The sequence below is a fragment of the Dioscorea cayenensis genome, chromosome 13 (assembly GCF_009730915.1).
Source record: "Dioscorea cayenensis subsp. rotundata cultivar TDr96_F1 chromosome 13, TDr96_F1_v2_PseudoChromosome.rev07_lg8_w22 25.fasta, whole genome shotgun sequence".
Lineage (NCBI taxonomy): Eukaryota > Viridiplantae > Streptophyta > Magnoliopsida > Dioscoreales > Dioscoreaceae > Dioscorea > Dioscorea cayenensis.
In genome coordinates this window covers 4,371,586-4,394,448 of record NC_052483.1, presented here as the reverse complement: position 1 = coordinate 4,394,448, position 22,863 = coordinate 4,371,586, and the positions used below count along the sequence as shown (strand labels likewise).

The 22,863-nt window shown below is 43.5% G+C and overlaps 2 non-coding genes across 2 annotated transcripts; both read right to left on the bottom strand.

The window, feature by feature from the left end:
* Nucleotides 1-3,583: 3,583 nt before the first annotated feature.
* Nucleotides 3,584-3,690, bottom strand: LOC120275009. Its single transcript, XR_005541037.1, has one exon. It is a non-coding gene; the product is annotated as a small nucleolar RNA R71 (small nucleolar RNA).
* A 16,801-nt stretch (nt 3,691-20,491) lies between these two features.
* Nucleotides 20,492-20,598, bottom strand: LOC120275013. The gene has a single exon (XR_005541041.1). It is a non-coding gene; the product is annotated as a small nucleolar RNA R71 (small nucleolar RNA).
* Between the last annotated feature and the right edge of the window lie 2,265 nt (nt 20,599-22,863).

Here is a 22,863-nt window from a genome sequence, read left to right as displayed (position 1 = left end):
GGCGGAAAGGGATACTTTAAACACCTCAAACTATGTGGGACTGCTTGAGGCTCTAGAGATTCCAAGTGATAAACCCTATTCCCTAATTTAGATGTAACCCTTTGGTCCAGATGAAAGATCCCTAATCACAATTAAGCCCTAGCACTAAGGATAACTCAACACTTCATTCTGTAACTAATGCAACTAATCCCCAGTGGAGAAGGTCTCTTAGTACTTTACTATATCATGATTGCAAAGAACTCTTGGAACATGGAGGTAGGATAAATCACATCTAAAGGGGAAAGGTTTATTCCACTGCCTCTCAACTCACCCTCTCAAGCCGCTTCAATCTCGTTAAGCCTAACTGTCACGCCCCAACGCTATCCAGGCACGTGGCAATCACCATAACAACAAGGAGTGGACTCTACAGCGTCCCACCTCCGAGTCACCATAAGGCTCAAATCAACCCTGCTAACACAATTTACTAAAGAAAGATACAAGGTCCATAACACGACCAGCCGGGTTTCACATACAACCAAAAAGTATAGATACAGGAACAATACACAAAACTCAAGTTTAGTGGATCCGTAAAATTTACCTGCACACTGCACTGACCTAAACAAGGGAAAAGGGGTGGTCACTCTACTGCCTACACAACACAACCCACTCCAACTTCGGAGTCCGAGAGAGGAGAAAGGAGAATGGTGAGTAATAGGTGTTATCCAATGAGTGGTGACAACATAGAGATAACAGAGTAAATAAAGTATTTCAAATCATAGTAACCACAACAATAATAACATATAAAAGTAAGTCTAAGTATTCGACAAGTGAACAGGTAACATAATGGTTCATAAATAGTACAAGTAAGTAATATTTTCCAACTCATTGACCGCCGCTCAAAATAAAGGATGGCCTTAACAAATTCCCAAACTAATCATGGCCGCGACTAGCTACGGGACCACTAAGGTGTTTTAAGACTTTTAAAATTCATAATACTGCCTTCCTTGGTGTTGTCCACTGAGATTCCTGTGTGGTGACCCCAGGTTTCTCATATAAAAGACCCCTGTCAATGGCTCCGCGCACCTCTTGACTAGGGTAAGCTCAGGGTTACCACACCGTCTCCCATCAAGCCGGACCATGGAACCCCACACTGTAGTGTCGGAACTAAGTCCACTGTCACCATCAAAAACCGAATGGCACAAAGCAATCTTTCCAATTCCAACCCGAGGAATAAAGCATATGATGTATAAATATAGGAATATACATCAATCTGTATTCTATTTGCATGTAAAAGACATATACATGTAAACATGTTTCTTTCCAAATATATATGTATAAGTATACCGAAATCATTTTGCCATATAACTTCATGCTCAAAATATCCATATATATGTAGCAAATGAAATCTGATTGAACATCAGATTTATGATTTAAAACATATAAAGAAATACCATTATACTCTTATTAAATCTATGCAATTAACAAGTAAACCACTCACTGAACCCGTCGTCTTGCCTCGAGACGTGCTCACTTGTCAGCAGTTTTCTTCCCCTTGGAAGATGCCTCACCACCTTTCACTAGGGTTTTAGGGGAAAACGACATCATTTTGGCCCCAAACGACCCCAAAGTGAAGGAAAATTAATTCCAAAGGCTTCTAGGTAAGAAGGACTCCGATTTAGACCAAAGAAATACCAAAAAAGGGCAAGATTTTATGGTGCTACACTGTTTTTGGAATTGTTGCAGTAAACCGCAAATTTGCTATAGTAAAATTCAAGGATTTTTGAAAATAATTAATTACTGATAAGTGCTTGTGCGATATGAATGCGAAGCGTTCATTCCTTATGTTGAGCATTACTTTTCTCAGGTTTTTACACTAAAATGTGTGGACGACGAGTAGAGGATTTACCACAAGACCATCGACACGACTATCGAGGGGGTTTCTTTATGGATTCATTGCTTTTACATTCTATTTCTTTGATTGTACTTAGCTCCATTGAGAGCTAAACCCCTAGTGGGTACTCCGGTATTGTGAACGCTAGGATGTGTTTGTTTATTTGAACCTCTTTATTATGCTTTCAATAAATTGATGTTTATTGTGAGTTCCAACCTTGAATACTTGATTGTATGAACATTTCCCCCAGAGTGACACTAGGGTTGAGAGTTCTTGTTGGTAACCTTGTGAGTGAGTGACACACCACGAGCTTTAGACAAAGCTAGGTTGGAGAGGGTTGACAGTGTGAGTCGAGAGGTACAGGAGCGTCCCTTTTCCCCTCCGGCGTGATAGATTCTACCTCTGTTCCTCGAGTTCTTTGCGGTCATAATAGAGTGAATGGTCTAAGGTATGAACTTCCGCTGGGACTTAGTTGTGCGTGCAACGTAGTGAAGCATTGAGGTGATCTTAATATCTAGGGCTCAATTGTGGTTAAGGACCTTCGACCTGGACCAAAGGGTTAGGTCTATAATAAGGAAGAGATTTATCACTTGGAATCCCTAGAGCTCATTGCAACTCTATGCGAGTGCGAGGTGTTGAGATTGTTCGATTTCTCCTCCGGGACATGTATAGAGTTAGGCATAGTTGACCTTAGATTTGGGACTATGTAATTAAGGATTTCCATGACTCACTATTGCATTGATTAGGAAGCATAATAGAGGGTTCTTGCACTTGAAACAATTATCCTAGGCGGTGCATTATCCGGGTACCCCATCTTTATCGATTGCCTTACCCCTTCTTTACTTTTACTCTCTTACTTGTTGCTTTTACTGTTGAGAATCGAATCATTGTCACACTCATTATCATTGGTCTTTTACATAGCTAAGAATTGAATTAAGTATTTTTATTCCCTACTCCCTGTGGATTCGATACCCGCTCACCCGGGATTATTACTTCGACAAACCCGTGCACTTGCGGGATATACGCAAGAGGATATTGTCAAGTTTTTGGCGCCATCGCCGGGGAGTAGGCGTTTAGAGATACTTTGCACTTTGTTTTCTTAGCTATTTCACCATATATTTTATTTCATATCTTCTTTTTCTATCATGGTTCTGATTTCTTTTTCTTTCTTTTTGGTTGCAGCTACAGGTTATGACCCAAGGGAATCCCTCAATATTGATCGAAGGGGATCCTGAGCTTGAACGTACACTTAGAAGAAAAGGGAAAGAGCCTGTGCAGGAACAGTCTAATCCAGCTGATTTGGAAGCAGAAGAATCTGAAAACATGGCAGAACAGAATGAGCAACAACGAACATTATCTGATTATGCCAGACCTTCAGTGTTGGGAACACAATCGAGTATTGTGCGTCCCCCAATTACAGCTCAGAACTTTGAGCTGAAGCCGACATTCATCCACATGTTGCAGTAATCCATACAGTTTAACGGTTTGGCCGATGAGGATCCAAACAGTCACATAGAGAGCTTTCTTGAGGTGTGCGATATGCTGAACATAAATGGGGTGATGGATGATGCCATCAAATTGAGAGCCTTCCCATTTTCCCGAAAGGGGAGAGTAAGGCAGTGGCTACACTTGTTACCTAGAGCGTTAATTACCACGTGGGAGGAGATGATGGAAGCTTTTCTAACCCGTTATTTCCCTCCCGAAAAATCAGCAAAGCTTAGGAACAAGATCTCATCCTTTGTTCAGTTAGAATTGGAGTCTCTATTTGAGACATGGGAAAGGTTCAAGGAGCTCCTGAGGAAGTGTCCCCAACATGATTCCCGGAGTGGATGATTGTTCAAACCTTTTACAATAGTTTGAACTCGAGTACAAGGCAACTCTTGGATGCGGCATCAGGAGGTACCTTAGGTAGCAAGACCCCCGATGAGGCCAGTCAGTTGATTGAAGAAATGGGGTTAAACAGATACCAATGGAATGCTAGGGAGAAGAAAAAGGTGGCCGGTCTTCATGAAATAGATGCGGTAACTTCATTCGCAGCCCAAGTGGAAAATTTGAGTAAGAAGTTAGATCTTCTAACTTCAAACAGAGTGGCGGCCGTGACTAATTGCACCGGGTGTGGTGAAGGACATGCTCCCTCCGATTGCCCAATCTCTATTGGTGATGTTTCTTCAGTGGAAAATGTTGATTTTGTAGGTAATGACATGAGACCTCAAGGAAACCCATATAGCAATACCTACAATCCGGGTTGGAAGAATCATCCCAATTTTACATGGAGTAACCAGGGTCCACAAAAGGCCATGGGGCCACCAGGTTTCTAACAACAACAACAACAAGCCCCTCAAGTGGAAAACAGAGTCTCAGGTTTGGAAACCGGAATGAGTGACCTAGAGAAGCACTTGACTAGATTCATATAATCTGCAAATACAAGGTTTGAATCAGTTGAGTCTACACTTCGCAACCACACCGCCTCTTTGCATAACCTTGAAAATCAAGTGGGGCAAATTGCGAAGTCTCTCTCTGAAAGGCCACATGGAAGCTTACAAAGGAATACAGAGATCAACCCTATAGAGCATGCGAAGGCGATCACTTTGAGAAGTGGTCGTGAGGTTGAAGGTAGGCTTCCGAGTGAAATGCCAAAAGAACACACACCCGAGGTTATAGAGGTGGAAGAGGGGATGAGCAAAGAGAAAGAGGTGGTATCCCCACCTTTCAAGCCAAGAATCCCTTATCCCTCTAGATTGAAAAATGACCAAGGGGATGAACAATATAAGAAGTTCCTGAGTTTGTTCAAGCAACTCCACATCAATATTCCTTTTGTTGAGACATTGGCCCAAATGCCTAAGTATGCAAAGTTCTTGAAAGACTTGTTGACCAACAAAAGTAAGTTGGAGGAGAGTGCTTCAGTGATTTTAGATGCTTCATGCTCGGCGGTATTGCAAAAAAACATGCTGAACAAGAAAAAAGACCCGGGAAGCTTCATCATTCAGTGTAATATTGGCAATCTTGGGGAGAAAATGGCATTGGCGGACTCAGGGGCAAGTATCAACGTCATGCCATACACCTTCTTTCAAAAAGCTAGGCTTGGGCGAGCCTAGGCCTACTCGGATGACTTTGCAACTAGCGGGACGAGCGAGTGCGACATCCAGGAGGCATCATTGAAGGCGTGCTGTCCAAGGTGGACAAGTACATTTTTTTCCGGTTGACTTTGTAGTGCTAGATGTTGATGAGGATGCAGATGTACCTTTGTTACTTGGGAGACCATTCTTACGGACTTCCAAAGCATTGATTGACATGGACGGTGGAGAGCTCACCTTGAGAGTTGGAGATGACAAGCTCACATACCGCCTTGTTGAGGCCATGCGGCATTCTCTCGATTTCGATGATACTTTATATTTTTCTAGACACTCACGATGAGATTGTTGATGAATACATACGAGGGAGATGTTCAATCCGGATCCGTATGTAGGTTTGTTCAACCAAGAGGAGGGACATGAAGATGTAATGATGCTTGGATCGATGGAAGAAGTACCATCTACCCCGGAGATATTGAAGAAGGTGCTCCGGAAAATGAAGAAGGCTAGGAGACACCACCGGAAACACTCCAAGGCTATTGGAGACGTACATGAATCGAAGAAGTGGGATGTATCATTGTTAGCTGGTCTGAAACCCGATAATACATCCTCTACTCTCAAGAGACTTTGCACATCATGCTTTCAAGTCATGGGTAAGAGGGCAACCTTCATTCATGAACCCCCGTGAGGTAAGACAAGGTACGTTAAGCTTAGTGACGTTAAACAAGCACTTCTTGGGAGGCAACCCAAGTGTTTACTGTTTTCTTAGCTTTTAGTTTAGTTTGTTTGCATGAATAATTTGTCAAGTGTTGGTGTCTTAATTTCTTAGATGCTTGTGCTGAGATTTCCTTGCGAACTTTGAATTTTAATCGTGTGTATTCATGTAGAATTGGCGAAGTTTGGTCGTTTGAGCTCTATTCCATATTTTTTCACTGGTAAAATTTGCATAATAGGGCAGGCTCTGAGTGTGTAAACATGTTCAAAAATTTTTTACAGAGCCTGCAGATTTTTCTAAGTCATCTAGAGAAAACACACGGGTGTGTGGAATTTACGCACGCCAGTGGAGTTGCACTGCGAGCTCATCCAGAGAAGGCACAGGGGCGTGTGGCTACCCCTGTGAACGACCATGCGATTAGCACATGGCCATGGGTAATTTCCGCACGGACGTGTGAAGTCCTGCAGGGTTTGGCGAATTTTCCCGAGAGCACACAAGGGCGTGGACTTGCCCCTGTGGGCGACCTTGTGAACCATGCACAGGCGTGGGTAATTTCCACACGCCCGTGTTAAACTCTGCAGAGGAGTTCTCTCCATCTTGAGAAAACATAGGGTCGTGCAGCTGCCCCTGTGAATTGGGCATGTGAATGCCCACGCCCGTGTGGAATTCCCGAACGGGTGTGTATAACACTTGGTACATTTCTTGGATGTCCAGAGATGCCACAGGGTCGTGCGTCTTCCCCTATGGGTCAGATGCACTGGTGTGGGTATTTTCCACATGCCCGTGTGATAGAGTCAGAGTCGAATGAGTGTTTCCCCAAGAGCGCACAGGGGCGTGCATGCACCCCTATGGCTCTTTTGTAATGAAGCGCACGTGTGTGGGTAATTACCACATGCCCGTGTGGATGCACAGAACATCAAGGGTCGCGAGTCCTTTTTAAAGAAGATTAGTTTCTCTTCCCCCTTCATGACCTCTATTCATTTGAAAACACTCGTCATTTTCTCATCTTATCTCGTCGGTAAGCTCTATTCCTCGTTTTCTTTGCCAATTCATGTTTTCCATCAATTAATCTTGTTAATAATGCTTCATTTCTTCAATTAGAAGGAGGATTGATGCTTAGAATGAAGTTAGAAGTATTTTTAAGTTGTATTGTTGAATTTTTGGAGTGCGGCCGTGCTGTTTTCACGCCCCGTGGATCCACACGGGCGTGCGGAAATTCCACACGACTGTGTTTCTTTCTACAGTATTATTTTGTCAACTTCTTTGATCGATTCGTTTCAAATTTTGCAGATTATGGCACCTCGATTGAAGAAGCAAGCTGATAAGAGACCTCGTGAGTCATCCCCTGAGCCTGAGGGCATGAGGTTTGCGATTCCAGAGCATCAGGTTCGCTATGAGCGCCTGTAAAGACTTTGCTTTGGACAAACTCGATTCCTGGACACGACTATACTGCGAGAACTACAGCAGGGAGATGAGTTCATTGATGAGGTAGAGGATCACATTTCAGCAGGTGGTTGGTGGCAGTTATTGAAGATTAGAGAACCCGCCATCCGAGAGTTTGCACTGGAGGTATTATCATCATTCGAATTTGACAGATCTTACACAAGCTTCGACAGTTTGGATACCATTCAGTTCAGAGTATTTGGACACCACCATACCTTGAGCGTCACTCAGTTTTCGGTGCGACTTGGCTTGTATGAGGAGGCATTCACGGATACGGAGGAGTACGCTTAGTTACCGACTGATTATCCTGGCAGAGAGCTTACAGAGTGTTAAGTGGTTAGGGTCATTATGAGCCAGGGGTGTCCAAGGCCACATGCCTTTCCCAACCTGCTTACAGATATTTACATGCCATCATGAGTAGGTCGGTGAATGACCGTGATGATAGCACTGGTGTTTTGTGCCGACATGAATTATTGTATCTATACTCGATGGTGCAGCGCGTACCGATTCACTTAGGGCACATCATGGCAGAGTACATCAGACATCAGGGGCACTATGCTAGACTAGGAACGATCTTCTCGGGACCCTACATTACGAGATTAGTGCTACGCATGGGTCTCTTGGATTAAATTCGCGGGGCCGAGAAGACGAGTATACCTGCTCCCCTGAGCCTAGAGACGATGAGGTTGATGGCTATGGTCCGCAGGGTTAGGACAGGGTTTTTTGCGTTAGTGCTACCAGCTCCAGAGATAGCCGAGGATGAGGGTGATGAAGCCGGGGCATCTCAACCAGCTCTCGAGCCTCAGCCAGCCCTGATGGAGATCGAGGTACCTCCAGTAGTAGAGGAGCCACCCCCGTGCGTATATTTTCACCATCTCGAGCTTATGATCACTTTGAGTGGCTCAAGAGCGCTTTGGGGGTGATACGCAGGCCACTCAGTACACAGAGTTCATGGCACTTTTCGACGTATTACAATAGATCTTAGAGCGTGATGTCGCCTCATCATTTGTCTTACGGCCGAGGACTCCTCAGGCCCCATCAATTTCTCCGGCACCCTCATCCCCTACCCCGGCACCGGTGGACCCACCATGTGCATCTTCACCAGCAGCAGCAACAACACTGGAACCCGAGCACGACACTGACATTTGATTTTGTTTTTTTCCCGCATTTTCTTTATGTTGCATTTTTATTTTAGACTTGTTCACTCAGAAAGGATTCTCCTTCTGAGTTTATTTTCATTTTGCATCTCGAGTTGTATTCATTGTTTATCTTTTATATATACTCGAGATATTTTGGTTTTATTGAGCTTCACTGAACCCCCTCATGTATGTGTGCAGATGGTCTTGTCTCCTTGGGAATTGAGACTCAGTCATGGGCACGACGAAGGTGCCGAGGCACTTGGCCGTGTGAGCTTCACAACTCGTCGCAACACTACTCCCATGGAATTAGCTTCATCAAATGCAACACTAGGAGTCAGGGGAGTATTGCTTTGATTGCTTGTCCCACATTTGCTTTTGAATGAAATATATTTTGAGTGAGCTTGCATGTGTACATTGGGGGTAATGTACAATTTAAGTGTGAGGGGGAGTTTCATAGTGCACACATCTTTTCTATTGTTCTTGATTGTTATATGCTCACATCTTAGTTGCAAGCATTGTATTCTTGAGTTTAGGAGAATTTCTAACATTGAATGTTTTCATGCTCTAGTTCTTTATTGAGTTTCTAGGAATTTTTGCCCGATTTACACTTAGTGCACTACTCATTCTTTAAACTCTTTTGGAAACTCAAGTTCGATGTTAAAGGGTCTAGTTATAGTTGCTTCTTGTTTTAAATTTAAAAAAAAAATTGTTTTATTGTTTATTTGTGCTTGTTGTGTGGAAAGAGCTACCACGTATGAAGTATGAAGCTACTCTCATAAGTCGGATACTAGTTATGCCCTCATGAGAGAAAGAGCTATCTCATAGGATGAGTGAAAGCTACCACTCCGGTAGAAAGAGCTACTGCCTCGAAAGTGTGAAAGCCACCTTAGCGGCCGCTTTGGAAATGGCTACCTTAGAGGATGTGTGAAGCTACTACCATCTTTGAAATTGTTATCACTTTTGTAGATAAATAAGTCTCTTGTACTTAGAACTTTGAGAAGTATACTTTTGGTTGACTTGAATGAGTTCACACACGTACACGACTTCTGGTTTTTTTGTCCTTTTTTATTCAAGTTTTTAGCTAGAGCATTGATTTTTATATTTAATGTTGAAATTTCCCTCACTTGTAGAATGCTCTCTTTGTATACTTTGGTGAACCTAAGGCCAACCACTTTCAATATTTTCTTCATTGATGCACAGAATGTTTAATTTTTGCTTGAGGACAAGCAAAAGCTTATGTGTGGGGGAGTTTGATAAGTGCTTGTGCGATATGAAGGCGAAGCGTTCATTCCTTACGTTGAGCATTACTTTTCTCGGGTTTTTACACTAATATGTGTGTTTTTATGTTACTTTCATGCAAGTAGGGTTGTGAGGCCGAGTATGAAGGAAAAAAGCCAATGTGGATCGTAATGCACCGATTTTGGAGGAAATCATGCTAAGGTTCAAACGCGAAGACATAGGTCGGGTGTGAGATGCTAGAATGTGTGCCAACCTCCTCGTATTCTAGTTGGCACATCCATTTGGAGGAGCACAAGGGCAGTCACACTCGAGCACTCCTCGTAGCAGCACTGTTCACAGCCGGCCGAGAAAACAGGATTTCAGAGGATCCACACGGGCGTGTGGAAATTATCCACGCCCGTGTGGAAATTCCCAACGGACGCGTGAAGCATCCACGCCTGTGTAGTCGCCCGATTCCAAGCCTATTTAAAGCCGAATCAGCCCCGATTTTAGTATTCTTTTCTCCATCTTTTCCCCAACTTGAGAGAGGGCTTCGGCTAGGGTTTCGAGAGGTATTGGCCAAGGTTTTCGAGAGGTTCAATGGCTCTGGCATCGTCATTCCATAGGAAGAAGGTTGGTAGGAAAGCTTCCGTCAAGGCATATCCTATACCGAACGAGGAAATCCTTGGACGACGAGTAGAGGACTTTCCACAAGACCATCGACATGACTATCGAGGGGGTTTCTTTATGGATTCATTGCTTTTACATTCTATTTCTTTGATTGTACTTAGCTCCATGGAGAGCTAAACCCCTAGTGGGTACTCGTGTTTTGTGAACCCTAGGATGTATTTGTTTCTTTGAACCTTTTTATTATGCTTTCAATAAATTGATGTTTATTGTGAGTTCCAACCTTGAATGCTTTGATTGTATGAATATTTCCCCTAGAGTGATACTAGGGTTGAGAGTTCTTGTTGGTAACCTTGTGAGTGAGTGACACACCATGAGCGTTAGACAAAGTTAGGTTAGAGAGGGTTGAGAGGGTGAGTCGAGAGGTACAGGAGCATCCCCTTTTCTCTCCGGTGTGATAGATTTTACCTCCGTTCCTCGAGTTCTTTGCGTTCATAATGGAGTGAATGGTCTAAGGGATGAACTTCCGCTGGGGCTTAGTTGCACATGCAACGGAGTGAAGCGTTCAGGTGATCTTAGTATCTAGGGCTCAATTGTGGTTAGGGACCTTCCACCTGGACCAAAGGGTTAGGTCTATCATAAGGAAGAGATTTATCACTTGGAATCCCTTGAGCTTATTACAACTCTATGCGAGTGCGAGATGTTGAGATTGTTCGATTTCTCCTCCGGGACATGTATAGAGTTAGGCATAGTTGACCTTAGATTTGGCACTATGTAATTAAGGATATCCACGACTCACCATTGCATTGATTAGGAAGCATAATAGAGAGTTCTTGCACTTGAAACAATTATCCTAGGCGGAGCATTATCCGGGTACCCCATCTTTATCTATTGCCTTACGCCCTTCTTTACTTTTGCTCTCTTACTTGTTGCTTTTACTGTTGAGAATTGAATCATTGTCACACTCATTATCATTGATCTTTTTCATAGCTAAGAATCAAATTAAGTATTTTTATTCCCTACTCTATGAGGATTCGATACCCACTCACCAAGGATTATTACTTCGACAAACCCGTGCACTTGCGGGATATACGCAAGGGGATCTTGTCAACAAGCCCCAATCCTGACAACACCAAAGTGGGATGAGCCATTCAAAGTAATGTGTGATGCTAGTGATTATGCAGTGGGAGCGGTCTTGGGTCAGAGGAGAAGCAAGCAATTTCAACCGATCCATTATGCTAGCAAGACTCTCACAAGTGCACAAGAGAATTACACCACTACTGAAAAGGAATTATTAGCAGTAGTGTTTGGTTTTGATAAATTCTGACCATATCTCATCCTATCTAATGTCACAGTGTTCACAGATCACTCTGCACTCCGTTGTCTCATGAACAAGGCAGATGCGAAACTGATATTGATTCGGTGGATATTGTTATTGCAAGAATTTGATATGAAAATAAAAGATAAAAAGGGGACAGAGAATGTGGTTGCAGATCATCTGTCGAGATTAGAAGATTGTGATGGATAAGAACCGGCAAACAAGGAAATTAATGATTTCTTTCCTGAAGAGCATCTGTATGCGGTATAGGTATCAAAATCGAAAGATGTTCCATGGTTCGCAGATTTTGTGAATTATCTATCAGGAAGGGTATTGAAGCAGGGTTTAAGCTTTCAACAGAAGGAGAAATTTTTCAGTGGCCCTAAGAATTTTTTCTGGGAAGATCCTTACTTGTTCCATATTTGTGCAGATCAGGTGGTGCGAAGGTGTGTTTCTAGGGAGGAGGGTTGGAACATCATTGCGCATTGTCACTCAGGCCCAGTGGGAGGGCATTATGCTTCAAGTCGAACTGCAGAGAAGGTTTTAGATGCTGGGTTCTATTGGCCAACCTTATTCCAAGATGTTCATCAATTGGTTTTACGATGTGATAGTTTTCATTGGGCTGGAAATTTATCACGAAGGGATGAGATGCCTCAAAATCCCATACAGTTTTGCGAGGTATTTGATGTATGGGGGATTGATTTTATGGTACCATTTCCGAAGTCCAATGGAAATCAATACATTCTAGTAGAAGTTGATTATGTTTCCAAGTGGGTAGAAGCCCAAACTCTTCTAACTAATGATGCAAGAACTGTGGTGAAGTTTTTGAAGAAGCTATTCACTCGCTTTGGAACTCTAAGAATTATCATCAGCGATCGGGGAACCCATTTTTGTAATACACAATTGGCGAAAGTGTCAAAGCTTTATGGAATTCATCATCGTCTTACTACTCCTTACCATCCGCAAACAAGTGGGCAAGTGGAGGTTACAAACAGAGAGCTCAAGAGAATATTAACCAAATCAGTGGAACAAGGGAAACAAGATTGGTCCGAAAGGTTGGATGACACACTTTGGGCTCATAGAACAGCATACAAAACCCCAATATGGACCACTCCCTATAATTTAGTGTATGGAAAATCTTGTCATTTACCGGTGGAATTAGAGCACAAAGCATATTGGGCAATCAAAGTGATGAATTTTGACTTGCGCAAATCTGGAGAACAACGAATATTGCATCTCAATGAGTTAGACGAATGGAGGATGAAGGCATATGAGAATGCAAGGATGTACAAAGAAAGAATTTGGAAGTGGCATTACAAGCATATTAAGATTCCAAAGGACTTCAAAGCAGGCGATCAGGTGTTACTATTCAACTCTCGTCTACGTTTATTTCCGTGGAAACTAAAATCAAGATGGTCGAGTCCGTATAGCATAACCGAAGTTTCACCCCACGGATCCATTGAGATTAACCATCCGGAGAAAGGCACATGCAAGGTGAATGGACATAGGCTGAAACCATACTATGGCGGAGAGATTTGCAGTGACAATAGAGAAGTATTTTTCTTTCATGAACCCCCGTGAGATAAGAAAAGATACGTCAAGCTTAGTAACGTAAAACAAGCACTTCTTGGGAGGTAACCCAAGTGTTTACCATTTTCTTAGCTTTTAATTTAGTTTGTTTGCATGAATAATTTGTTAAGTGTTGGTTTCTTAATTTCTTAGATGCTTGTGTTGAGATTTCCTTGTGCACTTTGAATTTTAATCATGTGTTTTCATGTGGAATTGGCCAAGTTTGGTCGTTTGAGCTCTATTCCATGTTTTTCACTGGTAAAAATTGCATAATAGAGCAGGATCTGAGTGTGTAAACATGTTCAGAAATCTTCTGTAGAGCTTGCAGATTTTTCTAAGTCATCCAGAGAAAACACACGGCCGTGTGGAATTTCCGCACGCCCATGGAATTGCATTGCGAGCTCATCCAGAGAAGGCACAGGGGCGTGCGGCTGCCCTGTGAATGACCATGCGACTGTCCCACGCCCGTGGGTAATTTCCGCACGGGCGTGTGAATTCCTGCAGAGTTGGGCGGATTATCCCAAGAGCACACAGGGGCGTGGGCTCACCCCTGTGGGCGACCGTGTGAACTACGCACGGGCGTGGGTAATTTCCACATGTCCGTGCGAAACTCTGCAGAGGAGTTCTCTTCATCCCGAGAAGACACAGGGGCGTGCGGCTGTCCCTGTGAGGTGGGCATGTGAATATCCACGCCCGTGCGGAATTTCCGAACGGGCGTGTATAAACTTTGGTATTTTTCTCGGATATCCAGAGAAGCCCCAGGGGGCGTGCGGCTGCCCCTGTGGGTCGGCCGCACGAGCGTGGGTATTTTCCACACGCCCGTGCGAGAGCAGTCAGAGTCGGAGTGTTTTCCCGAGAGCGCATAGGGACGTGCGTGCACCCCTGTGGCTCTCATGTAATGAAGCGCACGGGCGTGGGTATTTTCCGCACGCCCGTGTGGATGCAAAGAAATCCAAGAGACGCGATTTTTTCCTTAAAAACCTTGTGATCCGTCTCATTCTTAATCTCCAGTCGCCTGAAAACTACTTCTGATAATCTTTTCGACTGCTCATCGTCGTTTTGGGCGATTTTGCTTCACATATCTTACCGATTTTCAAAGTTTTCACATTTATTTCTTCGGTAACCTTTTTATCCTCTTTTCTTTGCCAACTCTTGTTTTTCACAAATTAAATATCTTTAATTGCGAAATTTCATTTTTACAATGCATGGTGTATGTTTAGAAAGCGTCTGGATGCGGTTCTAAGTTGACTTTTTGAGAGTTGTTGTGCACTTGTGCGGGACTTTCACGCCCTACAGATCCACACGGGCGTGGGTAATTTCCACAAGCCCGTGTGGAATTCTGGAGTATACTGCTGCTGAGTTGCTTTGATCATTTTCTTCTTTTGTACGACAGATATGGCACCTCGCGTGAAAAAGAGCGAAGTAAAGCATCTCAGAGTCACCCCACCCGAGCCACTACACTTGGATTTCTCAAATCCCGAGCATCAGACTCGATTTGAGAGACTTTCAGCACTCAGTTTTTGTCAAACTTGTTTCACGGATTTGCAAGTGCTGAGAGATATTCTGCGAGGTGACGAGCTGGCTAATGAAATTGATGAGATGCTAGCAGTAGGAAGCTGGAGGAGGCTACTGACGATCAGTGAGCCAGCTTACCGCACATTGACGCTCGAGGTTTTAGCGTCTTTTGAGTTTTGGTTGATGCATGGGAGATTTGACACTATGGATGCTATACAGTTTCGGCCATTCGGACATCCATTTTCCATGAGTGTTACTGAGTTTTCGATTCGGATGGGCCTGTACGATATTGCTTATACAGGTACAGTGGAGTATGGACGATTACCTGCGGATTTTCCGGTATCAGTGACTCCACATCTTGCGTTTAGGATTTCGTGTGGACATGGGGAGTATAAACCGGGGTTGTCGAAGGCCACTAGCCTATCCCGGTCGAGCTACAGGTATTTACCCACAGTTATCAGCAGGTCGGTGTCAGGTCGAGCTGATAACACATCTGCTCTGACCAAGCAAGATCTTCTCTTTTTATACTCCATGGCCCGCAATGTGCCGATTCACTTGGGGTGCATATTAGCAGATATTCTGAGGTACCAGGGTTAGTCTGTGAGAGTGTGTTTATTATTTGTTGGCCCCTACATTACCAGGCTCATTTTGGGAATGGGTTTGGGGAATGCTTTATGTGGTGCTGAGAGAATAGTTGCGCCTACCCCTCTTGCGTTTGATATGATCAGGATGATGGGGTTGGTATGGAGATGTGGGCCAGGGGTCTATATTCTTACTACAGCTACCTTAGAGACCTCTAGGAGCGAAGGAGTTACTGCGGAGGGTTCCCCGCAGATTCCCAGACCTCCCGCAGCACAGGATCCTCGAGCTTATGACCGTATTGAGAGGCTTGATAGCGTTGTGAGAGAGATTCAGAGTGAGATACTAGAGCTCCACGCTATATAGTCAACTCAGTATATAGATCTTATAGCCCGGTTTGACTTTCTACGAGATCTATTGAGATCCAGACCCTCAGTTCCTCCGGCACCCTCATCCCCTACCCCGGCACCGGTGGACCCACCATGTGCATCTTCCCCACCAGCAGCAGCAGCAGCTGAGACCGAGGGCGACACCGACATTTGATTTTTAATTCTTTTTTTTTTATGCATTTTATTTTAGACTTGTTCAATCAGAAAGGATTCTCCTTCTGAGTTTATTTTCATTTTGCATCTCTAGTTGTATTCATTGTCTATCCTTTATATATACTCGAGATATTTTGTTTTTATTGAGCTTCACTGAACCCCCTCGTGTATGCATGCAAATGGTCTTGTCTTCTTGGGAATTGAGACTTAGTCATGGGCAAGGCCAAGGTGCTTAGGTACTTAGTCGTGTGAGCTTTACACCCCGTCAGAACACTATCCCCATGGAATTAGCTTCATCAAACGCAACACTAGGAGTCAGGGGAGTATTGTTTTGATTGCTTCTCCCACATTTGCTTTTGAACGATATATATTTTGAGTGAGCTTGCATGTGTACATTGGGGACAATGTACAACTTAAGTGGGGGGAGGGGGGGAGTTTCATAGTGCAAACATTCTTTTCTATTGTTCTTGATTGATATATGCTCACATAGCCAATGGTGGTTCACCTTAGTTGCAAGGATTGTATTCTTGAGTTTAGGAGAATTTCTAACATTGAATGTTTTCATGCTCTAGTTTTGCTTGAATATCTAGGAATTTTTGCCCGATTTATACTTGTTACACTACTCACTTATTAGACTCTTTTGGAAACTCAAGTTTGATGTTAAAGGGACTAGTTATAGTTATTTCTTGTGTTGAATTCAAAACAAAAAAGTTTAGTTTTATTGGTTATTGTGCTTGTGGGTGGAAAAAGCTACCACCTATGAAGTATGAAGCTACTCTCATAAGTTAGATACTAGTTATGCCCTAATGAGAGAAAGAGCTATCTCATAGGATGAGTGAAAGCTACCACTCCGGTGGAAAGAGCTACCACCTCGAAAGTGTGAAAGCCACCTTAGCTGCCGCTTTGGAAACGGCTACCTTAGAGGATGTGTGAAGCTACTACCATCTTTGAAATTGTTATCACTTTTGTAGATAAATAAGTCCCTTGTACTTAGAACTTTGAGGAGTATATCTTGGGTTGTTTTGAGTGAGTTCACACACGTACACGATTTCGGGTTTGTTGTCCTTTTTTATTCAAGTTTTTTGCTAGAGCATTGATTTTTATATTTAATGTTGAAATTTCCCTTACTTGTAGAATGCTCTCTTTGTATACTTTGGTGAACCTAAGGCCAACCACTTTCAATATTTTTCTTCATTGATGCACGTAATGTTTAATTTTTTTGCTTGAGGACAAGCAAAAAGCTTAAGTGTGGGGGAGTTTGATAAGTGCTTGTGTGATATGAATGCAAGCGTTCATTCCTTATGTTGAGCATTACTTTTTCTCAGGTTTTTACACTAATATGTGTGTTTTTATGTTACTTTCATGCAGGTAGGGTTGTGAGGCCGAGTATGAAGGAAAGAAGCCAATGTGGAGCACAATGCACTGATTATTGGAGGAAATCTTGCTAAGGTTCAAACGCGAAGACATAGGTCGGGTGTGAGATGCTAGAGTGTGTGGCAACCTCCTCGTATTCTAGTTGGCACATCCATTTGGAGGGGCACAAAGGCAGTCACACCCGTGTAGTCGCCCAATTCAAGACCTATTTAAAGCCGAATCAGCCCCGATTTTAGTATTCTTTTCTCCATCTTTTCCCCAACTTGAGAAAGGGCTTCGGCTAGGGTTTTGAGTGGTATTGGCCAAGGTTTTGGAAGGTTCTACTGCTCCGACATCGTCATTCCTTAGGAAGAAGGTTGGTAGGGGAGCTTCCGTCGAAGCGTATCCTATACCGGACGAGGGAATCCTTGGACGACGAGTAGAGGACTTTCCACAAGACCATCGACATGACTATTGAGGGGGTTTCTTTATGGATTCATTGCTTTTACATTCTATTTCTTTGATTGTACTTAGCTCCATGGAGAGCTAAACCCCTAGTGGATACTTGGGTATTTGTGAACCCTAGGATGTAATCGTTTCATTCAATCTCTTTATTATGCTTTCAATTAATTGATGCTTATTGTGAGTTCTAACCTTGAATGCTTGACTGTATGAACATTTACCCTAGATTGACACTAGGGTTGAGAGTTCTCGTTGGTAACCTTGTGAGTGAGTGACACACCACGAGCGTTAGACAAAGCTAGGTTGGAGAGGGTTGAGAGGGTGAGTCGAGAGGTACAGAAGCGTCCCCTTTCCCCTCCGACGTGATAGATTCTACCTCCGTTCCTCGAGTTCTTTGCAGCCATAATAGGGTGAATGGTCTAAGGGATGAACTTCCGCTGGGGCTTAGTTGCGCGTGCAACAGAGTGAAGCGTTGATGTGATCTTAAGGCTTAATCATAGTTAGGGACCTTCCACCTGGACCAAAGGGTTAGGTCTATAATTAGGAAGATATTTATCACCTGGAATCCCTAGAGCTCATGGCAACTCTATGCGAGTGCGTGGTTGAGAGCTTTTCTAATTTCTCCTTCGGGACAACAAAGGTAGTGATAAGTGCTTGTGTGATATGAATGCGAAGCATTCTTTCCTTATGTTGAGCATTACTTTTCTCGGGTTTTACACTAATATGTGTGTCTAGAGTGTGTGCCAACCTTCTCGTATTTAAGTTAGCACAACCACTTGGAGGGGCACAAGGGCAGTCACACTCAAGCATTATGACTTATGCACATAGAACAAGATCTCCACCAACTTGTCCGTCATTAAACAAGCAAAGAGACCCACGACATGAACGTGTGCCCGTTTGCATCACCTCGATGAAAGTATGGGCTCGAGAAGTATTTTAGGCCAGGTACTGTAGCAGGACACTACAGCGGAAGTACTGTAGCAGCACTATTTATAGTCGCCGAGAAAACAGGAATTCAGAGAATCTACACGGGTGTGTGGAAATTATACACGCCCGTGTGGAAATTCCACATGGACGTTTGTAAAATCCAAAGGCCCGTGTGGTCGCCCGATTCCAGTCCAATTTAAAGCCGATTCAGCCCCGATTTCAGTATTCTTTTCTCCATCTTTCACCAACTTGAGAGAGGGTTTCGGCTAGGGTTTTGAGAGGTATTGGCTAAGGTTTTGGAGAGGTTCTATGGCTCCGACATCGTCATTCCTGAGGAAGAAGGTTGGTAGTTGAGCTTCCATCGAGGCGTATCCTATACCGGACAAGGGAATCCATGGACGACGAGTAGAGGACTTTCTACAAGACCATCGACATGACTATCGAAGGGTTTTCTCTATGGATTCATTGCTTTTACATTCTATTTCTTTGATTGTACTTAGCTCAATGGAGAGCTAAACCCCTAGTGGGTACTTGGGTATTTGTGAACCCTATGATGTATTTGTTTCATTGAATCTCTTTATTATGCTTTCAATTAATTGATGATTGTTGTGAGTTCCAACCTTGAATGTTTGATTGTATGAACATTTCGCCTAGAGTGACACTAGGGTTGAGAGTCCTTGTTAGTAACCTTGTGAGTGAGTGACACACCACGAGCGTTAGACAAAGCTAGGTTGGAGAGGGTTGAGAGGGTGATTCGAGAGGTACAGGAGCGTCCCCTTTCCCCTCCGACGTGATAGATTCTACCTCTGTTTCTCGAGTTCTTTGCGGCCATAATAGAGTGAATGGTCTAAGGGATGACCCTCCGCTGGGGCTTAGTTGCGTGTGCAACGGAGTGAAGTGTTGAGGTAATCTTAGTATCTAGGGCTTAATCGTGGTTAGGGACCTTCCACCTGGACCAAAGTGTTAGATCTATAATTAGGAAGAGATTTATCACTTGGAATCCCTAGAGCTCATTGCAACTCTATTCGACTGCGAGGTTGAGAGGTTATCTAATCTCTCCTCCGGGACATATATAGAGTTAGGCATAGTTGACCTTAGATTTGGGACTATGTATTTAAGGATTTCCACGACTCACCATTGCATTGATTAGGAAGCATAATAGAGGGTTCTTGCACTTGAAACGATTGACCTAGACGGAGTATTATCCGAGTACCCCATCTTTATCGATTGCCTTACCTCCTCCTTTACTCGTGCTTTCTTACTTGTTGTTTTTATTTTTGAGAATTGAATCATTGTCACACTTATCACTACTGATCTTTCACATATCTAAGAAGCGGATTAAGTGTTTTTATCCCTACTCCCTGTGGATTCTATATCCGCTCATCCATGATTATTACTTCGACAAACCTGTGCACTTGCGGGATATACGCAAGGGGACCTTGTCAAGTTTTTGGGGCCGTTGCCGGGGAGTAGGCGTTTAGAGATACTTTGCACTTTGTTTTTCTTAGCTATTTCACCATACATTCTATTTCATATCTTCTTATTCTATCATCGTTCTGATTTCTTTTTCTTTCTTTTTGGGTGTAGCTCCAGGTTATGACCCGAGGGAATCCCTCAATATTGATTGAAGGAGATCTTGAGCTTGAACGTACACTTAGAAGAAAAGGGAAAGAGCCTGTGCAAGAAGAGTCTAATTTAGCTGATTTGGAAGTGGAAGGATCTGAAAACATGGCAGAATAGAACGAGCAACAGCGGACATTATCTGATTATACCAGACCTTCAGTGTTGGGGACACAATCGAGCATTGTGCATCCCCCGATTACAGCTCAGAACTTTGAGCTGAAGCCGGCATTCATCCACATGTTGCAGCAATCCGCACAATTCAACGGTTTGACCGATGAGGATCCAAACAGTCATATAGAGAATTTTCTCGAGGTGTGTGATATGCTGAAAATAAACGGAGTGACGGATGATGCCTTGATGAGAGCTGACGGATGATGCAATCAAGTTGAGAGCCTTCCCAGTTTCCCTAAAGGGGATAGCGAAGCAGTGGCTACACTCATTACCTAGAGCATCAATTACCACATGGGAGCAGATGGTAGAAACTTTTCTTGCCAGTTATTTCCCTCCCAGAAAATCTACAAAACTTGGGAATGAGATCTCATCCACTATTCAGTTAAAATTGGAGTCTCTATTCGAGACATGTGAAAGGTTCAAGGAGATCCTGAGAAAGTGCCCGCAACACGGATTTCCGGAGTGGATGATTGTTCAGACCTTTTATAATGGTTTGAACCCGAGTACAAGGTAACCCTTGGATGCGGCAGCATGAGGTACCTTAGGTAGCAAGACCCCCGATGAGGCCCGTCAGTTAATTAAAGAAATGGGGTTAAATAGCTACCAATAGAATGCTAGAGAGAAGAAAAAAATGACCGGTCTCCATGAAATAGATGCGGTAACTTCATTGGCGGCTCAAGTGGAAAATTTGAGTAAGAAGTTAGATCTTCTGACTTCAAACAGAGTGGCCACCATGACTAATTGCACCGGGTGTGGTGGAGGACATGCTCTCTCCGATTGCCCGATCTCTATCGGTGATGTTTCTTCGGTGGCAAATGTTGATTTTGAATGTAATGGCATGAGCCCTCAAGGAAACCCATATAGCAATACCTACAATCCAGGTTGGAAGAATCATCCCAATTTCTCATGGAGTAATCAGGGTCCACAAAAGGCCATGGGGCCACCGGGTTTCCAACAACAACAACAAGCCCATCAGGAGGACAACAGAGTCTCAGGTTTGGAAACCCAAATGAATGACTTAGAGAAGCACTTGACTAGATTTCTCCAATCTGCAAATACAAGGTTTGAATCAGTCAAGGATACACTTCGCAACCACACCACCTCTTTGCATAACCTTAAAAATCAGGTGGGGCAAATTGCGAAGTCTCTCTCTAAAAGGCCACATGGAAGCTTGCCGAGCAATACAGAGACCAACCCTAGAGAGCACGTGAAGGTGATCACTTTGAGGAGTGGTCGTGAGGTTGAAGGTAAGCTTCCGAGTAAGAAGCCAAAAGAACACGCACCCAAGGTTATAGTGGTAGAAGAGGGAACAAGCAAAGAGAAAGAGGTGGCACCCCCACCTTTCAAACCAAGAATCCCTTATCTCTGTAGATTGAAAAATGACCAAGGGGATGAACAGTACAAGAAGTTCCTGAGTTTGTTCAAGTAATTCCACATCAATATTCCTTTTGTTGAGGTAATGGCCCAAATGCCTAACTATGAGAAGTTCTAGAAAGACTTGTTGACTAACAAAAGGAAGTTGGAGGAAAGTGCTTCAGTGATTTTAGATGCTTCATGCTCGGCGGTATTGCAAAAGAACATGCCGAACAAGAAGAAAGACCCGGCGAGGAAATGGCATTGGCGGGACTCAGGGGTCAGTATCAACGTTATGCCATACACCTTCTTTCAAAAGCTAGGCTTGGACGAGCCTAGGCCTACCTGGATGACTTTGCAACTAGCGGACCGAACAGTGCGACATCCGAGAGGCATCATTGAAGACGTGCTTGTCAAGGTTGACAAGTACATTTTTTCGGTTGACTTTGTAGTGCTAGAAGTCAATGAGGATGAGGATGTACCTTTGATGCTTGGGAGACCGTTCTTGCGGACTTCCAAGGCATTGATCGACATGGACTGCGGAGAGCTAACTTTGAGGGTTGGAGATGATAAGCTCACATACCGCCTTGCTGAAGCCATGTGGCATTCTCTTGATTTCGTTGATACTTATACTTCCTAGACACTACTTATGAGATTGTTGATGAATACATGTAGGAAATGTTCAATCCGGACCCATACGAGGGTTTGTTCGACCAAGAGGAGGATTATGAAGAAGTAATAATGTTTGGTTCGACGGAAGAAGTACCATCTACCCCGGGGATCTTGAAGAAGGTACTCTGAAAAATGAAGAGGGCTAGGAGACGCCACCGGAAACACTCCAAGGCTATTGGAGACGTCCGTAAACCAAAGGAGTTGGATGAACCATCGCTAGGTGGCCCGAAGCCCGATAATTCACCTTCTATCCTCAAGACACTTTGCACATCATGCTTTCAAGTCATGAGTAAGAGGGTAACCTTCATCTATGAACCCCCGTGAGGTAAGACAAGGTACGTCAAGCTTAGTGACGTTAAACAAGCGCTTCTTTTGAGGTAACCCAAGTGTTTACTGTTTTCTTATCTTCTAGTTTAGTTTCTTTGCATGAATAATTTGTTAAGTGTTGGTATGTTGATTTTTAGATGCTTGTGCTTAGATTTTCTTGTGGGCTTTGAGTATTCATCTCATGTTTTCATGTGGAATTGGCGAAGTTATGTCATTTGAGCTTTATTCCATGTTTTTCGCTGGTAAAATGATAATTGCTTGTGCGATACGAATGCGAAGCGTTCATTCCTTATGTTGAGCATTACTTTTCTCAGGTTTTTACACTAATATGTGTGTTTTTTATGTTACTTTTATGCAGGTAGGGTTGTG